The 22265-nt window shown below is 35.7% G+C and overlaps 1 protein-coding gene and 1 long non-coding RNA gene across 12 annotated transcripts in view; one reads left to right on the plus strand and one right to left on the minus strand.

The window, feature by feature from the left end:
• Positions 1 to 22265, minus strand: part of dnc (phosphodiesterase dunce) — a 768665-nt gene that overhangs the window by 35211 nt on the left and 711189 nt on the right. The gene's annotated exons all lie outside the window — the stretch shown is intronic.
• Positions 3353 to 6889, plus strand: LOC111510423 (uncharacterized). Its single transcript, XR_012464827.1, has 3 exons — positions 3353 to 3708; positions 4010 to 4472; positions 6593 to 6889. It is a non-coding gene; the product is annotated as an uncharacterized lncRNA (long non-coding RNA).

Raw genomic sequence — 22265 nt, forward strand, 5'->3', positions numbered from 1 at the left:
TGTGAATTTCCAAGGATTCTAAATGATTGAGTTTGCAACCCTTCCTTGCATAATGCAGAATTTCCGTATCGTTTAGATTCGGAAACTTGTGGTTGCATGCCAAGGAATGGTTTGAAAACGTCAAATCATTTTTTCCCAGTCTGAAGGACCTTTCATGTTCAGCATACCGTTTTTGGAAATTCCGTCCGCATTGTCCCACATAAACACTATTACACTCCGGAGACTTAAGCTTATAAACTCCAGATTTTTCCAACTTGTCGACCTTATCTTTGGCATTGAAAAGAAAATGAGATAACCTGGCATGTGGTCTGAATGCTAAGTATTTCCACATTGTTTTTTCTGAAGAAACCTGCGATAATTTCTGTTCTTTTTCTAAAATATGTTAGTGTTACCCATTTCTTGATTTCTGGTTGTTTGACCTGAGGATATATTATTCTGCAAGTGAATTTCCGGCTTTGTTTCCTGATTAACTTCTGGATAGTATCTGCGTTGAAACCGATATTATGACCCATCTGTGTAATTGTATCAATTTCCCTAGCTAGATTGTCTGCAGACAAAGGCAGTGAGAATGCTCTGTATTGAATTGTAGGCTGCTAATTTATGACTGTCTGGATGGAAAGAATCGCTTGGGATGGTAATGTCTGTATAGCTAGGTTTTCTGAAAACATTGAACTCGAATTTATTCTGATTGTGTGTAATGGCCAGGTCTAAGAAATTTATTTGTTTCTCTATCTTTGTTTCGAGTGTGAACTGAATGTTGCTATTGAGATTGTTCATGAATGTCATACATTGGTTCAGCTGTCGTGTAGTACCTCTGAAACAAGCAAGAATATGGTCTACATATCTGTACCAGAAATGAATATGTTTTTTACCCAGGTCGGAGTTTACTATCTTGGTCTCCAAGTTGTTCATAAATATGTCTGCTAAAAGTGGACTAAGGGGTGAGCCCAATGGTAAACCTGAATCCTGTTTATAGAATTTGTTGTTGAACTGTAGGTAACTCTGATTCAGGCACAAATCGAAAGCTGTTGAAACCTCAAAGGAAGTGATATGGTCTACTTTCGCTTGATCTAATATATCTAAAATGAGGGGCTTGCACTCATTGTACGGTATGTTGAAGAACATACTCTTTACATCGAATGAAACTACAATTGAATTATGTGGCGTGGTTTGGTTCCTTATGTTTTCTACTAAAGTCAGTGAATTTTTAATGCTGTGAGGTGGGACGAAATTGGTAATATTTTTGAACAACTTGTTAAGACGTTCTCTTACCGGACTATTTATATACGAAACTACCGGTCTTATGGGGTTATCCTCTTTATGTGTTTTTATCAGGCCATACAGTTTAGGGCAAGAGGGGTTCATGTTGGTGATTCTCCGTTTCTCTGATTCCGTGAAAATGATTTTAGTATCTAAGAGGAAAGTTTTCAGTTCATTTTGACTATTTTTCGTCGGATCTTTCTTGATGACAGTAAGGTTTTCATTTCGAATGACATACTCAATTTTCTGAACATATGCTTCTCGTTCAAGGATAACTAAGGCATTCGATTTATCAGCTTTCGTGAAAACAAGATCATTATTTCTTATTTTTTGTTGTATAGTTTTTATTATGCCGGTTTCTCTACTGTTTGATAAAGAGAATGGATGGTTCTGAATAACTTCATTCATCTTGGATGCCCCTATATCTCTATTATCTGTCTGTTTCAGTGCAATAGCTGTATCTGTTATCAACGTATCCAAACTATTTTTATTAATTATTGCTGGTGTATATTTCGGCCCCTTGGACATTGTTGAAATTTCCTCTTTGTTAAATTCTACTTTGGTCAAGATGATGATTCTTTCACTAAACTGGATATCTGGTTCGACTGATTCGCTGTGTATGATATGTTGTTGATTCTGTGTTAGTGCCTTAAGTTTCTTGAGTTGAGTTTGGTACTTCCGGTATATGAAATCACTAATTGCAGACCTAACTTGGTCATAAACAATGTCAAATTCTATCTGGTGAAGTTTATAAGTAAGTTCCGAGTGTAATACTTTCAAATAATGTTGCAGGATATTCCTTTTCGAGAACAGTGTCCTGCACTCTTGTTTTAGCCAGATCACTCGTGACTTCATTGTCGCCTTTTCCGCTGCTGGTGTTTTTGTCCTGGTTCTGATGTTAATGTACTTCGGGGTAATTTTTCTTCTCGGGCATTCTTGGTTGAACCATAAATTCTGCGATGCTTGATGGTACTTCATTTTTAGTTTAAAGTAGTATGTGGCTTGTCTAGCTGTACTTGCTTCTTTCAATAAATTGATGGATGTAGCCGGCTACATCCATCAAAAAAGTATTTTACTGTAAGAATGATGGAATGCTGAATCTCATGACGGTCTTCCCACTATTATTCCTGGAAAAAACGTCAAATGAGAGTCATTTTCTACAATTCGGAAGATCATTCATTTTCATAATCATTCATCGGTAACTAAATTAACAGCTTTCTGTTACTCTACAACGTCTAATTACAATTTCATACAATAGACATCGTCATGAGGTTTTCGTAGAATATAGGTGACAAAGTAATTTCACGTTCCGTTTTGGCTAACGGAAAAACCTAATGACTATCACTATCTATCGAACTACAAGCGTGTAGATTATGGAGATATATTCACAATATTGTTCGCACGAGTTATTTTTTAATGCGGAAAAGTGTTATCATATCTATAAAAAGTTTGGCTGAGTTCTGTTTGCAAACTGAGTTCATTAATCCTCTGGATCTCTGTATACAGTTGAGAGATTGTTAATCCTGATTGTTCTGGCAATTTTCATTAACTTTCAATTTCATTGGAAAGCTTATCAAACTTTTTTTGACGACCTGGAAAAGGGGTTGCAGTAGGTGATTTTATGAACATCCTATACTCTAGATTATAGTACAGGAAAAATGCTAATTTTTGTATCAAGAAGTGCTGGTATCCATATAATAGTAATAACAATAATAATGGTGTTTATTGGGTGAAATAGGATATAACAACAAAAAGGCGAAGTTCAAAACTGCAGTGTTGAACACTTCAGGTTTGTTCTACCACTTAACCTTTACAGCCAGCTACGAGAACTGGCAACAAAAATATAAAAAATACAAAAAACAATTGAAAAAAAACATTAAGAACCTGATATCCATCAGCATTCGAATAACAACAAAAAAAGAAATACATATGGACAAATTATTGGGTAATCAAGTTTGTTTACCTGACAATTCAAATTTAAATTTTTGCTCAAAATTGCCTATTTAAAATGTTTTGAATGGAGGAGGGGGAGTTTATCGCATATCTGATACATAAATGATCGCTTGAAAAATTCGTGAGTATGTGTCGTACATTCAGGTGGTGTATGTCAGTCCGAAATGTAATTTTATTATATAGATAAGTCGGAATTATATTGCAGATAAATTTATGATAGATACACGTAGAGTGTAGCGATATAAGGTTTTCTATATTGAGCCAACAAGTTTCTTACAGCTTTGATGAGATTCTGTTCCTTCTAAGTACCCCATGAACATTGCGAAGGAAGGAGTTTTGAATCTTTTGCAGTCTTTTCTTGTTTCTAATTGTGAGGCTTGGACCATAGACTACATCTGCATAGTTCCAAGATTAAAGAACGAGACTGTTACATAGAGTAATTCTTGTGTTTTTAGGAAGACATTTTTGATTTCCTTCAATCAGCTTGAGTGAGAGGTAAGCTTTCTGGATTAGTTTATTCACATGGGAATCAAATCGGAGATCACTGTTAATAGTCAACCCAAGATTTTTTACTTCCTTCACAATTTCCAATTCATTAGAGCCTATACTGATATTGAGTTGTTGTTTTACAATGTGATTTTGAGCAAGGGATGAGAATATGACGAGATCATGACTCATCCGTCTATTAGCGTCATGTACCCCGTGTGGTTGAAAAAATTAAAGATTTGGTTGTCATCGGCTTAGAAATATACACTACAATACTTAAGGCATTTCACTAACTAACTGGTGTATATAGAAAATAGGAGGGGGCCAAGAATTGATCCCTGAGGAACGCCCGTCTTTAAATTCAAAGGTGTGGAATGTACTCCATCAAGAACAACTTCTGACAAGCTAATGTAGTGTAGGATCGACAATAACAGCTCATGATTGATGGTGTCAAATACCTTGCTGAAATCTAGAACGAGTTCTGAAGGTTGATCGACAATAGTTGGAGAAAATGTTATGCATTTTGTTTTAGGTAGGTTCAAGCTCAATAAATTGTTTTCAACCGCAGTCACACCTTTTCCAAATCACTTTCTGCAAAACTTTTGACTGTATTCCAACAAGAAGAAAATGAGTCTCTGAAAAAATAAAGAGTACAAAAAAAACTGCTTCAACAGATCGGGAACAGCTCAGACATCAGAATAAAATAAAACTGTGCAGCAGCAAGAGAATGGAACCGTCTAATTGGGTTTGTTGAACCAGCTCATCAGAAAGCGGTATGTATTAACATGAAGTGTGATTTCTAGCTGTAGGATGTATGTTGGAAAGATGTTCAACTTGATGTCCAAAACGTAAACACATATACTGTTTTCATCAGCGCACTTACATTACAAGATTTTCAGAGAAGACTCACACTCACTTCACAAGAAGAAAATCATGAAAAACACTCAAACATCAATTTCTTACGATTGTATAAATTATATAATCAACACTTATAGAGAGATATGAAGCGGCATAGAACAAAGTTGTATCTCATTTGTTTTTCCGAGACACTTGTTTATTACAGTTGAACTGAAATCTCAACGTTGATAATGATTGTTTTTCCTCATAGAACAAGATCAGTTCGATAAAATACTTCAAAGATATGTACTCATCTACCGACAAAAACAAAATCACCTGTTTTGTTGCCTCGATACTCTAAATTCTAATTGGGAGGAGAATCATCACTGATAGGTTATTTTGCTTTCCATTTAGTATGAAAATGAATGTGCAATTCAGATTTTCCATTTCAATACCAATAACTATATTACCTGGTATTCTGATGTTTCAATCGTGCTTCCACTAAAAAAAACGGAATCACTGTTACTTTTCTGCAACGATTGCCTTCAGACACGAAAAAAACTCACTATGGTCATTATGCTTGTGCTCGAATTTTATATTTCTGTGGTTTCTGTCCAGGCTTTCCTAAACTCCTATTCATTTGAATTTATTCACTGTTTCTGCTATATTCGAGAGGATTCTGAATCTGAAGTTGAATAAAAATTTCAAGTTTGACGTCAGGATTCAACAAGAATTCCGTGGCAGAAGTCAGAATTCAACAAAATTAGTACCGGAAAGTCTCGACTCCAAACTCGAAATAATGTTGAATTCTGACTTCTAATTTGGAAATTGAGGAAATTCCGACTTTGAACTCGAAAATTTGTCAAAATCCGAATTTTTCTGAATTGCGGGTTTGGAATCTTGGATTTTATTTTCGAGAAAACTTGTATCTCTTCATACTATACATTCTACATTCTACATACTACATTCAATACAACTAAATTTTGTGTAAAATATCTATGAACAACTACGGAAGAGTAGAAGGGCCAGGGATTATTTATTCATTCACCATAATTTCGACTTAAAAGTCGAAATTTCGACTTTTATCTCGTAATTTCGACTTAAAGTTTCGACTTTTATCTCGTAATTTCGACTTTCATCTCGTGATTTCGACTTTCATCTCGCAATTTCGACTTATATCTCGCAATTTCGACTTTCATCTTGAAATTTCGATTTTCATCTGGAAATTTTGAGTCAAAAGTAGAAATATGGTTCCTTGAGTGCCTTATAATGTACTACGAGGTGATGTTAACAGAAGGTTCGTGAGATTGTTGTGTGATTGAAATTTCAATGGAAATATGTGGTTGAAAGTGGTATCAACCTCTAGTGACCCTAAGATTAGAAATAATCATTAACTCTGAATCAATCAATAATTTCAACAATAATCATTTTGAACTGATGTTGAAACAAGAACAAATATTTCAGTTTAATGTACATTTCTGAGGATGCTCATGGCAATGATATTTCAATGAATTTTACCACACTATTTATTATTTCTCATCTTCACACTCGAAAAAATTTGTAATTTTGAAATTATTATCGTCACGTTCGTCATGATCAAAACAATTGAATTGAATAATACAAATTGATTTCTCTCTGATGTTCGGTTAGCTGCCGATTCCAATTTTTCCACATGAATTCAAATTTTCCCAGGTAATTGGAGGATATTTCTTGAAAGGAGGATGTCCCAGAACTTTACGAATCGATCTGGGCACTGAAAATGAAGTAATGGAGAGGATACAAAAAGCCTTTCATGAAGTATTTACTGAATCAACTAATCGACCATGTTTTTTTGTATGGAAAAAGCATGCACAATCAAATGATAGAATCTTGGTGGTCTTTATCACATAAATATAATACACAATACTGGATGAATATATTTCAAACCCTAATAGAAGACAATTTATTTGATGCATCATTTTCGCACAAGTCTCTAGTTCAATTTTGTTTCATACCATTAGTACAAGTAAGAGATAAGTTGTTGTTGATGAAATTTCAATTATAATTTTTATTTCAGAGTGATCTTGATCAAGTATATTTTGAATGGAGTATTCATAGAATACGGAAAACAAGAAATGCTATTGCTCCAGCAGGGAGACTAAGTACATTGTATGCGATGACTTCCCTTTATGGAGTTACAGATCACCTCATCAAGATTCCATCATTCGCTTTTAAACATTTTTCGTCGAAGTGTACATATCCCCTTACAGCCTGTGATGAATATTTTTGAAAACTATGTTCAATTTTTATGAAAAATATAAATACACAAGGTCCCTAGATCCTTATGCCACAATTAATTAATACATTAATCTGAGAAGTGAATTAATTATGTTATGTCAATAAATTTTAGATTTATATGCATTGATATTATTCAGTACCTTTTTGAAAAAGTGAATGCTTTCCGCACGAGTAGGGTAAAGTCGACTTTGGCCAAAAACATATTAGTTTCTCATCATAGTGAATCAATCTGATCAGTAATATCCTTACTTCAGTATCAAAACTTGAAAATTCAGTTTTTCACTACAACTGAAGAAATTTCTAGAAGAAATTTATAACCATTTTGAAATAATACTCTCATATAATACATTCATATCTTAAACGTCATGTAGAAACACATTTTGCAATGGCAACTAACTAATACTGTCGGTATGTTCTTCGAAGAGATACAATGTTCATTTCTAGGTATTATGGGTTTTCTCTCCTCGTTTCGAAAAAGCATAGAGACCTAATGACGCAAAAAAAACTAACTGGAGCAGAATGGTTCCCGAACGTTCAAATAAAAAATGAGTAGGCTTCGAATATTCAACAAAATCGGTTGCTGTCATATTTCATCGTAAAAAAACATACCACTATGAGAAGATTGGAGCACTGTTGAAGTGATTTGAAAAGAGTGTCGAAATTACGAGATAAAAGTCGAAATTGAGAGATAAAAGTCGAAATTACGAGATAAAAGTCGAAATTTAAGGATAAAAGTCGAAATTACGAGGTAAAAGTCGAAATTATGAGATAAAAGTCGAAATTACAAAATAAAAGTCGAAATTACGAAAAAAAAGTCGAAATTAACGAAATAAACGTCGAATTTACCAGATAAAAGTCGAAATTTCGAAATAAAAGTCGAAATTACGAGATAAAAGTAGAAATTTCGACTTTTAAGTCGAAATTATGGTGGATCAAATAAACAAATAATCTTTGGCCCTTCTATGCTTCCATAAACAACAAATCTGTTCGACAGACAATCGCAAATATGGCCACTATAATGACGACTTCTTCGTCAGAACTGCTGGTGATAGACATGTTTCTGTCACCGCTTGATGTCATCTAATATTCCCTTGGAATAGAACAAACAGCACCTTCAGTATGCTGATTTTAGCTGGACAAGTGGGCGACAGACATTTGAATTCAGCAATACATTCATGGATTTGTCGAGCACTGATGGAACATTTAGCGAAACGAAACGAAACAGTTTTCGTTTCAACTAGTCTGAACCTGTTCAAAGGCAGAATTTCAGACAAAATAATTGAACATTTATTATATTAACGATTTTAATAACTTGTTAGGTTTCTGATTCAGCTGAAAGTTTTAAATGCATAAAATGATGACAAAAAACTTCTCACGTTTTACTCATCAATTGAAGAGCTCTGGTGAGCAAGAAATTATTAATTCAATCGATACTTTGACAGACAGTTTATGACACCAGGCATGTATTCTGTGAACGGTTCGAAGAAAATCTCACAATAGAATGTTACTTTGATATTACTCAGGTTACTGAGGTGGGTATAGAAAGAAATATCTGTGAATGTTTATAGTTCAATAATTATTTGCCTAACTTAGTATTTTCTTATGAATGATCACATGAATAGGGTTAATAACTTTTTGGAAATTTCAAAAATTATGTGGAAGAATATATAAGATTGCAAAAATTCAACAAGATAATCGAACGAAAACATCAAACAGATTTTTTCTTGAAAATTTCAGATAGAATATGTTGGTTCGAATCAACAGCCTCACTGTTTTTCCTATGAATCGAAATTTCAAACAAAGTCAATGATTCTAGTTATCAACTTTGAGCGTCTTGGTCATAACAAGGCTGTTCTACGAAATGATTAGTAATTATGTTTATATTTCAATTGCTGCTTACTAGTTGCCATAAGTTTAGCCTTCATTTAGATTTACAGCACTCGCCCTTCAACTTCTCAACAATGTAATGATGATATAATTTTATCTGAGATGGCAAGTGATTTTTGTTAATTAAAAAGTAATTCATCCCTATGAGAAGAAAACTGCGACGAGGAATATACGTAATAATGAGTATTCAAAGAATGTAGAAAAGGAGGAAATGTTGAAAAGGAGGATGATGTTCACATTCTTCGACAGTGAATGAGTAAATAGTGTGATCCACCAAATGGTGCAAATTTACATTCCAAAAAAGCTCTTTTGGACCATGTGGTAATCGTGCTTGGGGAAATTGAAAGAATTCTTTTATTGTCAATAGAAGTTGGATATTTGAAAATGAAGAAAAGCCAGCATAGCTTCTGAATAGTGAAAAATTGGAGTTTTGAAGCAAAATAAAATAGTCCGAAATTGAAATATCGTCCAGCCACTTATTGACTGGAACATTCGAAAAATTCTGATACAGAAAAATTCTGATAGTGAGGTCGGTTTTTTTTTAATACTCTAATGAAATAGAAACAGATAGTGAAGTGACTTTGAAAAGATATGTACTGCATAACGAAAAAATTTCACCTGATATAGAGCAAGTTAAAAACTCATTGTGGAAAATATTAGCAGTTTTCTGAAAAATTCAACCCATTTCATGGATGAACTTCAAAATTCAACACTGAGTGATGGTTATATTCTGGTAAGCTTCGATGTTGAAAGACTTTTTACAAATCTACCTATTGGAAGAACTTTTCAAATTGTAAGATCTAGGTTGGAAAATGATTCAACTGAAATACACCGAAAGAAGATGAGTGTCAGTTTTATATTGGACCTTTGAAGGTTACGTTTAGGCAAACACTACTTTTAATCTGGAAACGACTTTCATCAACAAGAATTTGGCATGGCTCTAGGTTCCCGACTATCTCTCATCTCAAGAGTCTTTTGTTGAGACTTACCATGGTGATCTGAATGCTTTCAAAACTATATCAACGATATCAAAATTGAAATAAAACAAGATTGTCAACTTTCTTTCCTGGATGTTATGTTGGAGTTATCGTCAGATCAATTTGATACAAATGTTTATCGAAAGAAAACACAGATTCTTCCATTGCACATCAAATAATGATGCGAGTGTTGAAAAAATCATAATGAATTGTCTTTATAACAGAGCAAAAACGATTTGGAATTCAACTGAAAACTCCATAAAAAAGTATCATCGATAAAATCTGTTCTGAGAGAGAATGCTTGTTCACACTCGTTCATAGATTTAACGATGAATACAATAGAAGGCCAAGAGTCGAATAAAAACCAAATGACATTACAAACAACATTACAAATTCAACAACTACTAACATCTTTCACAACTTACGTTATACCTTACATTCCAGGACTGAGGAGATAACACGAATTGGAAAAAGATATAATGATATAAATTTTCACAAGACAGTCAATATACTGACATCTATACTCACACATACAAAATCTAATAACGTAGAGAAAAAAAACAAAAATTTGCATCAGTGAGATACCTTGTTTTCGTGGTAGAAGTTATATTGGTGAAACTTCGAGACCATTGAAAGAGCGTGAGAATAAACATCGAGATTACATTAGAAATAGACATTTATCAGTATCAGACGATAAATATCGGTTGGAGGGGACAAGATGAGAATTATTGCCAATATCTGTGTAATTCGAACAGCTCCTTAGAAACGGATCGTACTTGGTTACCCGTTTTGGAAAAAATATGCATAGTAACGAAATAGCAACAGACTGATATCAGAGAACATCGACTGTTCTAGAAGTAAATCAACAATATTGAATTATTTCACATCTCAAAACTCCCTTGACATCTGGCAAGGTACCTACTTGAGAAATAAAAAGAATTAGCGAAAGAAAATATGCGTATGAACTTGAATTTTTTCCAATTCTGAAGACGCAGGCAGATTTTAACCCCGAAACCGTTGAGATACATATTGTGTGATTTCTTAGGTATTTTTTTTGATAGGCGAAATTATTGAATACTACAAGTCCTTTGAAAAAAATGATTTGAATTTACGCAGTTATTTATCGGAGTGACTTGAAAAGTTTGCCCTTCCTATACGTGTATGAATGACTTCATTACAATTTCCAAATTTGTCAGATTGCGGAATGTGAAAACCTGAAGATTGTCGATAAAAATAAAACTTCATTTCATCTCATTTTCCAGTATTTCTGATTTCTTTGGTTCAAAATTCCACTGACATGAACATTAATTGTTCAATGACATTTTCAAGAATTGAACAGCAAAACCTATTTGTTATATCAAAAAATGTACCGGGTACGTTGTTTTTGTTCACTTTGTCAATAACGATCATCAGAATGACATCAAAAGATAAAGTCTGGACCACCAGTACAACTTCACAATGAACTAACTTTAAATATTAGCACAGTAACCAAACTACCGACATTGAAATAGCTCACAAACAGTTTCTCGGAATATTTGAATTGCCAATTTTCATTGATTCCACTGTTAAAATAATCAAACAAAGGAACGTTGAGTAGGAAAAAATACTATATTTTCATTATATATTCAGAGAAATACCGTTCACGACGGAAAAACCAACTGGCAAAAGTTCAAGCTTAGTTCCTACAAAATTATACTGAAAAAAATGATATTCAATTCCGGCAGTTGAATTTTCTGTTGAATTTGTGTTGAGATGAATTGAAATCTGTTCAGAATGAAAGGAGAATTATAGAACAAACAATATGATGTTGGACGAATATTTTCAGATCAATGAATAGGAATTGGGAAAACCAATACTTCGATTTGAAACTGAATCCTAAATAATGAGATCGATTTGTGGTTTATCAATAATAACTTACTTTTTAGATGAATTGAGAGAATGGTCCATTGGGAGCCAAAAAAAGAAGAACTTGCCAATTAGAGTTGGAAATGCGTACAACAATAAAACAGTTCCTTATTAACCTACTACCTAGAGTAGTACTACCTACTTGTCTTCAAAAAATATTTTTCATTTCGTCATCTGGAATATAACTAAACAAACTTTTTGGATATCCCACTCTTGAGAAAGTTATATGTAGTTTACCTTGACAAAAGCAGTATTCATTGGGATTGAACAAATATTCCAGAACATTCTGGAATGTTGCCTTTCGAAGGTTAGTGTTAACTACTAATCATACCTATACCTACGAACTTCTAGAATGTCCTGATGTCATATGTACCGCAAGTCCATGTTTAATATTTAGAGATTCATTTGATACGTTTTGAAAATGTATGATTTCTACAGGCCTGGAGTAAAAAATAAGTTTCAGTCTCATGTCAGTTGTAGTGGTGTGAACTGAAAACAATTTTTTATTAGTCAGTGGGCTATGCTTGAAGATTGGCAGTAAACAAATCTGAAGAAATGAACTTTAAAACATTCAAGCAAGTCTCAAATATACACAGTAGGTTGAATGTATAGTTCTTCACAGAAAATTTCCTGCATATACAATACAATTGAACGAGTCGACTTTCAATTTTGGAACGGGCACACCTGCAGACCGGTTTCGGGCTCATTAGCCACTCATCAGTGCAAGATCAGAATTTTTTCAGAGTATTTCATTCCTCTTTCTAAGTTGGAGCGAACAACAAAATGTCACTCCATCTAGTGGACGAGGTACTAACCAACTGCATATCCGTAATTTGCCCGATTCCTCTGAATAAGGAAGACAAACTTTCTTATTAGTCAGTGGGCTATGCTCGAAGACTGGCAGTAAACATACAAATTAGTTGATTGAAGAGGTGGAAAAAGTGAAATCAATTGTACCAGAATGAAAAGCTGGAGAACCCTAATAGCAGATATGATGAAATTTTGATACACTTATTCTTAACAAACAAAATTGAATGTGTTAGGCTTCTTCGAAAGTAGGAAAATGATGACTGAATATTCAAAAATTATACAATGTTATATGAACAAAAATATTTACTTACTTATATTCACTTTAAATATTTTCTAATACTTTGTTTTCCCAAAACTTTGCAACATATTCCGAGAAAATATGTTTATGTTTATCTTATCTGTTGATGCAGAATATGATTTGAAGTTTTAATGTGGAACTGAAATTCAGAATACCGGCTGATCACTGGTGCATGTTATTATTGGATACACGAAGTCATTAAAACTTGCAAATTAGTAGAATTCGTTAGGCTTTAATGTTGCTTCCCACATGCCGGTCATATACGCCAGTCTCAAAATTTGGACACATAGTTAATATCGCTCCTTACAAACGACAACCCTGAAAAGTAGAAACTTGTGCGAGCTGGCGATTGACGAGGTCTTAAATTTCAACGTACACTCCCTACCATGGGTTGGACGATAGGCAGTGAAAATCAATCGTACGGCCTGGCGGTTGAACCATTGTTTCCCCTGACGGTCGATTGAATGAGTGGAATAAACCACTCACGCTAAACAAACCAGCTACCGTTTCACTGCTTGCAATCAATTAAGATCTGATGTCAGCCTGTCAAAAGTTGTGAGTCGGAATGGTTAACCGAAATGATATATGGAACATATCCTCTGTTTGTGGAATAAGTTTTAATTTTAACACTTTCGAGAATACACTTTCCGATTTAAGAATTTCGTGAAATGTATTTCTGTATAGTCCAAGAATTTATTGAAATAGAAATGTCTTGGAAATCTGCCAAAAGTGAGCCACGAGTTTCAGATAGCAGAAGTATTCAAAGCTATTCCTGCACTTTGAAAAAATGCCACCCTCTCAGTTTAAAATCAAAGTGAAATTTTATATTTTTCAAAATCAACATAATGAAACTTCCACCATTTCGCTTTTCAATCTTCTTGTATTATATTTTTTCTTGTTGAGTAATTCGTGACCAGTTATTGTTTTTTATCATAATATTTTTAGCTACATTGCCAGTTACTGATCTACATTTATTCATCTACTTACGTTAATGCTGTGCTACTTCAATACCCATGCAGATACATATTTAGGTTAAGTGGAAGAACAGTTTAGCAGTTATTTGTATAGCTGCGAAAATTGGATATCGCCTGTTGATATGTGTATGTGTAATTTGAACTTGGTTCTGTAAAAAACATAAAAATGTTTATTTTATCATTATTATTATTATTATTATTTTCACCGTAGTTAGCACTGATCAGGCTCTATCCCCCAAAGTCCCGATACATTCGGAGGGCGCGCCAGCATTATCAACCAACAACCACTCGTCACACCGTGGACAGCCTTCTGCATTTGTCCAGCTAAGATTTCTGCCTCAGTGCGTCAAGCCGGTATGATTTTAGGATTCGAGAGTAGAGTGGACATCATTCCAACAAGGACTCCTATAATCAGAACAACCGTCTTGACAGAGTGGTCTGAATAGTTTCTGTGGAGTTCGAAGAGAAAATCTCGATATTTTATCTGTTTTCCTCCTCTTTTCTGACTCCACGACAAATATCGTTTTGCTCTGGTGGTCGAGAAGGATTACATCAGGCTTATTAGTCCTTCTCGTTCCCCAAAATGGATTCAATATCCCCCGGAGCGTAGGGCAACACCGGTGTCTCGTCAATACCATAAGAGTGCCGTAGATGATAATATAGCACTCTTTGGGCCGCGTTATGTCGATGGATGTAGGCCGAGACCGCATATGCTGGACATGCTGATTGCAAGTGCATTAGGATATCGGGCGCCTCACGGCAGGTCCTGCACCTTGTGTCAGGAACCTCTTTACCCATCACGCGACTGCGGTAGACTGAGTTGTTGAAGACACCATCCTAGCAAGCCATGATGAACCCCTCAATTTCCGTCTTCAGCCCAGTCGACCTGAGATGAGCCAAGGTCTACCACTTATTATTATTATTATAAGTATTATTATTTCACCTTAACATACGCTGGTCAGGTCCTATCCACCGAAGCCCCGATACATTCGGGAGGAAGCGTAAGCATTATCAACCAACGACCACTCCCCACGCTGTGGGGTAAGTGATCATTGGGTCCGATAATCATATGCCCTGAGTAAGCGCAGTGAGCCAAGAATGACGACCGCCTTCTGCATCTTTCGAGCTAAGAATTATAATATTTCTTATCCTTATTATCATTATTATCACACCAGTCAACCACTTCGGAGCTTATCTTCCAGGCTGAAATCTCCGGAACAAAATTTTGCAAACCATCGTCGAACAATGCGTTCACTAACACTACTACCAAATGCCTGATTGATTTTTCAGGCTGTTTCGGTAACGCTTTGGTTCAATTTGAATTTGTAGAGAAAAATTGGCCAAAAATCACTTAACGACAATGATACCTTGAAAAGAGGCAAAAAACATTAAAGTTTGGAAAGAAAAATCGACACCGTCTATGTATAGAGAACAAAATTTACTATTGATCATTATACACCACGCCATAGTGGATAAATACATATGTATTGAGATATATGGAGCTATGATAACAAAACTACAAAACTTTTGAAACAATCCAATAATAGTAAATGAAGAAGTTTGTTCATTTATGATATCCAATCTGATATGTTTTCATGGAATAATGGTACTTCATTTTTGTGTTGCCATTATTTCGTTTTCATTTCGGCATACAATTAATCATTTCTCTACAAATTAGCTTTTGAATGCCAACTTCCATAGTCCATCTAGTTTCGTTTCATATTGTTGTGAATGGTATCAAATCATCCTACTCAGTCACCAAACTCTAACAATTGTTCATGCTGTTGCAGCTTCGAAAGAATGTATCATCTTTCCCACTAACTGATTTCCTGAAGTCTTTGAAGTCGACTAGACTAGATACTCGTTAGGACAACAAGAGGATTTCTCCGAATTCTTGGGGTTCTTGTTGAATACTCTTCGTATCAGAATCAATACTCACCACCGTACAGTCTATCTCGCCTGGTGTTTTTAGATCTTTGCTGGAAAAATCCTCACTTATTTACTTTGTAGTAAATGTTCAAAAGGTAGCAAAAACATATGTGATTTTCTGGAACTTCAACTAGCGTTTCCTAATATGACCAGTCCGTGCAAAGCTTATTGTCAAATCATCTGAAAAAGGAGCTTTTAACGGGTGATGATTAATTGTATTGCGCCAAACTAACTGACTATTATAAGAAAGCAAGTATATCTGAGGTACCAGTCAATCTAATGATGACACTGATGATCTTTAAACATGACTCAACCTCTGACGGCTGCACCAAATTCTTACGAAAGTTCGAAATAGATTAACACTTCAATCTAGCAGACCACTATTATAATCTTCATGCAGTCATTTTCACTGTGGTTGTGGTTCTGGCGTTGAATCTGGTCATTATTACGCATTGGTCAAAGATGAAACGGACTGGTTTAAGTTTGACGATAGTCATGTCACGAAGTCTTCTAACGATGTTTTGAATTCATTGAAACCTCTGGAGACACCCTACATTTTGTTCTATGGCAGAAAGGACAGTGGTAGATCAAGATTTTCAGATGATGTGGTGCTGCAGGTTTTTTCGGGTTTTGCTGCAGCTGAAAAAGTAAATGCGCCACTGGAATCAATGAAATCGCCCCGGAGCGTCAATTAATTTTTGCTGTTTCATAATTTCATGAGTTGTATTACGTTCTTGTTTGATATAGCCTATATATATCTTCCAGGATATTTCGTCAAGATTCGCGATAATTTAGTCGAGGGTAGAGTTATATTTTTGTATTATTGAATCAAGTCATGAGTTATTTGAATGTTACTTATTGATGTATTTCTCAAAAAGTAGAATATTCAGTTTCATTATTTCAACTACTTTTTGATTCCATTCTTCTTCTGGGGTTTTGAATTCGTTATTTTCATTGAATAAAAGGTCCCTCTGGACTTAAAATGGAAGGTTGCAGATGTATTCATAAAATTACTTAGTTTGAGAAATAGACATGTATTAACGTACCGATTCAACATGACACAATCCCAGAAAAAAACTTTAATCAAATGGTGTTTTGGTTGAGAAAGGTATTAAACATTTTCTTAGATGAACAACTTGATTTTTGACAAAGTTTTGGGATACAATGAATTCACCATCAGGACTCAAAAATTAGTGCATCGCTATTGAGAGAGATACATAACAGATAAATAAAAAACAAAACAAAGGAATAATGACATAAAATTTTTCTTTGCTTCTCCAAACAAAATAGAAGCCAATGCCTACGGTTTTTGTGAATTATTGGATACTGATATGATAATATATGGTGTTGAAAATAGGGAAAACCTTATGAAAAGTCATTCTGACTAAAAAAAATAACGAATATGAGACACGTGCACAAGAAAAAGATCGTGAACTGTAGATAATTTCCTGTTTTCTTGAAATATTCTCCATGAAAACGATGTACTTCATATATTCGAAGCTGTTCACAGTGATATGAACGGTCAGGAATATGCATGTAAGTCCTTCCTGAAAACATGGTATTCTCACTTTCCACATTGACTCCACATCACCAAAACGACAAGAAATGGAAGTTGTCCTTTATTTTCTATCTCATACGTAATTTTATTGAGGGAAGTCTATTATTTCAAAAGGAAACGAAGTCCTCAGTAGTCGAATATCGCAAACATATCTTCCACATACCTCAGCCATATCCTAGGGAAATACTTTGACGTTTCTTTGGTTTCCATTTCGAATTTGCTCATAAACAGGTTAGCCAGGTAAGATGACAAGGGGTTACCCATAGCCGTTCCCTCCTGTTGTTCTTAAAAGCAACCTTCTACTTGGGAGTGGTTTTGTTTCATACACAAATTATTGAGAAAAACGAATTCATCAATTTTCTCAGGGAATTAATAGAGAAAAATGATTTCAATAATAACGAAATTGTTGTTGGGTGTTTAGTGTTGGAATAGACCTCCAATAATGATCATCGATGTCTATTATGAAACGCTTGAAGAGAATCCACGGATCATCATCCGTACATTATAATTTTTACTGTGAGTGCATTCGCCAAAATTTTTTGAGCCGTAACCTAGAATTTCTCATTAACCTTCATGTTGCACGTTTTGCAATATGAAGGTAAGTAGGTAGCTAGGCCCAAAGTGGGTGGGTCTATTCGACCCCCCACTGTAACTCGCGGGGGTTTATTGTGGCTTTCACTTACACAAACTCGACCAGCATCTTGATGAAACTGAGTCTTCTCACAGGTAACCTAAAGCTACCTAGACCGGATTGTACAACTGTATAATTATACCTGTTGACCATCTCTCATAATTGTACCTGTTCGAAGTGTCAGATTCCTACCTATATTTGAAAATACACACATCGGAAAAGTCTAGGGATATTTTTTAAAATGGCAATAATTTTTTTTTAGATCGCTTTAGGGAAAAAAAAGTTGACGGGTGATTATTAAACGAATGTAACTTACAACAAAATTTATTAAATGGTCAAAAATACTGAGTGCGCATATAAGCAAAACTAAAAAAAAAATATGGCTCTTCTTTGGCACCCCGAAAAAAAATCATAATACAAAAAAAATTGGAATCAGTACAAAGTATGGCTTCCACGCTGGTTTATTACGGCCCTACATCTATCGTGCATCTACAAAATGAGATTGTCAATGTCTTGTTGAGGTACATTTGCCCATTCAGCGATTGAAAGCTCTCTCAATTGAAACGTTGTGTGAATGTTCCCCATATGCGGAGTAATTCTTCGTTGAAGCATGTCCCACACATGCTCGATGGGATTCAGGTCCGGTGATTGTGCTGGCCATGGCAATACATCAACTCCTTCGTTGGTGAGCCAGTCAGTCACCAGACGCGCGACATGTGGACAAGCATTATCGTGCATTAGGTGGAAGTTTTCACCAACAGCACCAGCAAACGGACGGACGATAGGAAGAAGAATGGTGTTGAGGTACTGTCGAGCTGTGAGGGAGCGATTTGGAAAAACGAGATCGGTTCTGCCGCCGATCATGATTCCGCCCCATAGCATTACTGTACCACCTCTGTATGTGTGGACTTCCTGGACGTGTCTCAAACGTTCGTTATTTCCAGGTCGTCTCCACAGTCTTACTCGACGAGAATCTGGATTAAATCCAAATCTGGATTCGTCTGTAAACAAAACTGTGGCCCAATCATTTGCATCCCAGTTTTGATGTTCTTAACACCACTCTAATCTTCTACCGCGATTGCCTCTTGACAAAGGTGGACATCTAAGTGGACTTCTGTTGTGGAGATCTGCTTCATGCAGTCGATTTCTGACAGTATCACGACCAATAGTTACCTGGTGCGTCTGCTGCAACACGTTAACCAACTCAGGTGCTGTGATTGTCGGTTGTCTTCTTGCGGTTAAGACCAAAAATCGGTCTTGAACTGCAGTTGTAGCGCGTCCTCGCTCTGGATGTTGTTCGGCTGGACTGCCAGTTTCACGGAAACGCCACCACAATCGACTGATAACACTTTGGGAGACCCCTAAACGAAGAGCTACATTATTTTGTCGCATGCCACCTTGAAGAAGCCCTACAGCTCTATTCATCTCAGCCAATGGTAAGTGATGGCGTTCTATGTTAAAGCACAATACTTCCAGTTTAATTGCTGAGCAAGAACTGCATAGAATGTACAAACTCGACACTTTCAGATCATTCATTTTAGCCGAAAACCTACAGTTTGTAAAAAACTTGATATAAGATTAGTTACCGTTTTTGCAGGCTTTGTTCAACCCATAGAAATCTACAGGGTGGTCGAGTGTACCAATTTAATCGAAATTAAACGACCTCATGCATTTATTTTTATGATATTTAGTATGTTATAAAAATATCTCTAGACTTTTCCGATGTGTGTACATTAGATTTAGTCATACAGAACTATTTCGCTAGGTTGGGTGTATCATCGTTCGACAGTGAGCATTTGCTAACCTGCTGAGGGGTGATTTGTTTCTTCTTTCGATGCTGTTCATGATAAGGCAATCCGTTGCTTTTTAAATGCGCCACCTAGCCTTTAAGGTTTTCCAACCATGATCAAGGGTTGAAGAACTGCCAAGCTCCGGATCCAAGGACAGTTGGGGTCGTTGAATCAAGGATAATTTCACTCAGAGTAGAATTCTTTGGTTACTTCATAGTCCATGAAGGTTCTCACGAGTAACTAGGAGATATAATTCCATCACGACAGAGCCGTTAGTTCCGTTGGTGATTCTGAGTGTTCTCAGAGTTAAACATATTTCGGTATGCATACGCATACCATAGGGTGATGTCGTCATTCAGAAAGACTCACCCCCACCGGCAGGAGTTTTCTAACACCACCCGCTGCAGGAAAGAGACTAGTGGGTCGACAAAAATATTTGAGATAATTCTTTCATTTGCCGATTTAGGTGACATGACTCAAAATGTCCCAGCCGTTTGGAACAAATTAACTGTTGTTGATCCACTAGAGCTTTCCACTATTTCTGGAGGACGTTTCGTTCCACTCTCGATCAAATTGGGTCCTTTCATGCAACAAATAAATTCACTGATTTTCGTCAGCGTTAACGTCAGCGTCCCAATTTTCTAATTTCAAATACGCAATATTTCCGGAATATTTCTTATGAATATTCAAAATAAGTATATGGCGGATGACTGCAACTTTCCATACGGGCTACGGGCTACGCTTGACGTCCATCAATCATGAAACACTTTTCGGCGACCCATGAAACATAATAATAATACACCGATACATTTTAATATTTACTGTGTGTACCATCGCCAAAATTGTTCGGTTCGTAACCCATTATTAATATTGATCGACAATTTCTCATTAACCTTCACGTTACATGTTTTGCGATATGTACATAGATGTTGATTACCACTCGCCATTTTTGGAAAAAGGTATTGTTTTGAAACTGTTGGAGTTATGTATCTATTACGGGTGCAACAGCCTTCGAACAGATCATTAATAACGCAGTAATTGCAAAACTTTTCCATGCGTTCATAATTAGTGTAATCCACTTGGGAGGGCTACGCTTTGCTGACAAAATCGTTCAAACGTAAATGAGACTGATTTGCTGTAATCTCCGTGGGCTGAAAAAATATAATATTTATTTATTCTCCTGGAATTTCTCAGGTAGTCAATGCATCAGTTTCTACTCCGTTATTTGATGGAACGCAGTTGAATAATTCAGAACTATATTGTCTTGAAATACAGGGTGTTAAAAGAAAAATTTTCCACCTTCAATATGAGGCAGCAATAAAAATCAGAAAAAATAAACATTCTGTTTTCCAGTAGACACCTTTGGAAAATCGTTTGTCCACGTGGTTTGATCTCAACTAGAGGTAGAAAGGGGACACCCTCCGAATTCAAAATTTACTCAAACGAAAATTATTGTGTTCAGTCTCTTGTCCGTAGAAACTGTTACAAGAAAAAAAGTTATATCAAAAAGGATTGTTATGATAAAATTGCACAGACGAACAACCGTTACCAAATTTTATTCATTTATACAGCTTGTCGCCCACTTGTCCGGCATAGCAATGGAACAATGAAAATTAATGGAGCGTCCGCCACCGGAAAGGATTCCAGCTCTCCGATCCTGTCCGGCAAATAACAGTAGTACGTGCTGTGATGGACTGGTCAAACTGGTCAAACTGGTCAACTGATGGAAAGTGAGCGCGTCGCTCACTTTCCATCAGTTGACAGCATAATGTCAGACGGTACTTATGAAAATGGACGAGGCAAAATTGAGTTACTTGTTAAGACAGGCTCTAGAATATCCAGAAAATTTGCCGAAAGTCATTCGGAAATACTGGAAAAATGTCTCCTCGTATTCTTTCAGGTTGTTGAAAAGATGATGGAACTCTCCCAGATTTGTCTTCTTTTGATTAATGGTATAGACCCACATTCTTCTTTGCTGTAACTATTTTTTGCTACATTCATTGATGCGGCCACTATAATGACGACTTCTTCGTCAGAACTGCTAGTAGTAGAAATGTTTCTGTCATCGCTCGATGTCAACTGAAATTTCCTTGAAATAAAACAAACAGCACCTTCAGTATACTGGTTGTAGCTTGTAGCATGTACATTTTCGCTTCTTCATTTTGTAAATAAATAAAAAAGTTTTAGAGCAACATAGATTTCACTCCGTGGTGACCTACCCTCAGCAAACGTGGAAATAACAAACATAGATATGTACAGTTGGTTGTCTAACCTCATCCATAGAAACCTTATAAAAATCCCATTGCTAATTTCGAATGTTTTGATTATGGATAAGTTTCACAAGGAGTGTCTTCGAGTTGAAATTTTCTGTTTGATTTCAATTGTCAGCTGTTTGATGATATTTCGACTATCAACTCTTTCATTTTTCGTCAGTATAGCCAATTTAGCTTTAGGGGGTGTCTGACCAGATACAACCAAACATACCATTACTTTATTCTGTTCAGATTGGTCCTTTATGCATGGAACATGCAAATATCGATAGGTCAAAACGCTAGTACCCTATGTTCCGAAAAGAAGAAGATGAAGAAAAGGACTTATTTTCTGATCAGTTGAGATGGTAGATTTCGCCAAAAAGACAGGTATCTGCCCTACAGGTGTTTCTGGTTTTGTTCGGCTGACGAATTCTGAATTTG

This window comes from Leptinotarsa decemlineata, unplaced genomic scaffold (genome assembly GCF_025532065.1).
Source record: "Leptinotarsa decemlineata unplaced genomic scaffold, Ldec_3_MD MMD2_tig00000133_RagTag_RagTag, whole genome shotgun sequence".
Taxonomy (NCBI): domain Eukaryota; kingdom Metazoa; phylum Arthropoda; class Insecta; order Coleoptera; family Chrysomelidae; genus Leptinotarsa; species Leptinotarsa decemlineata.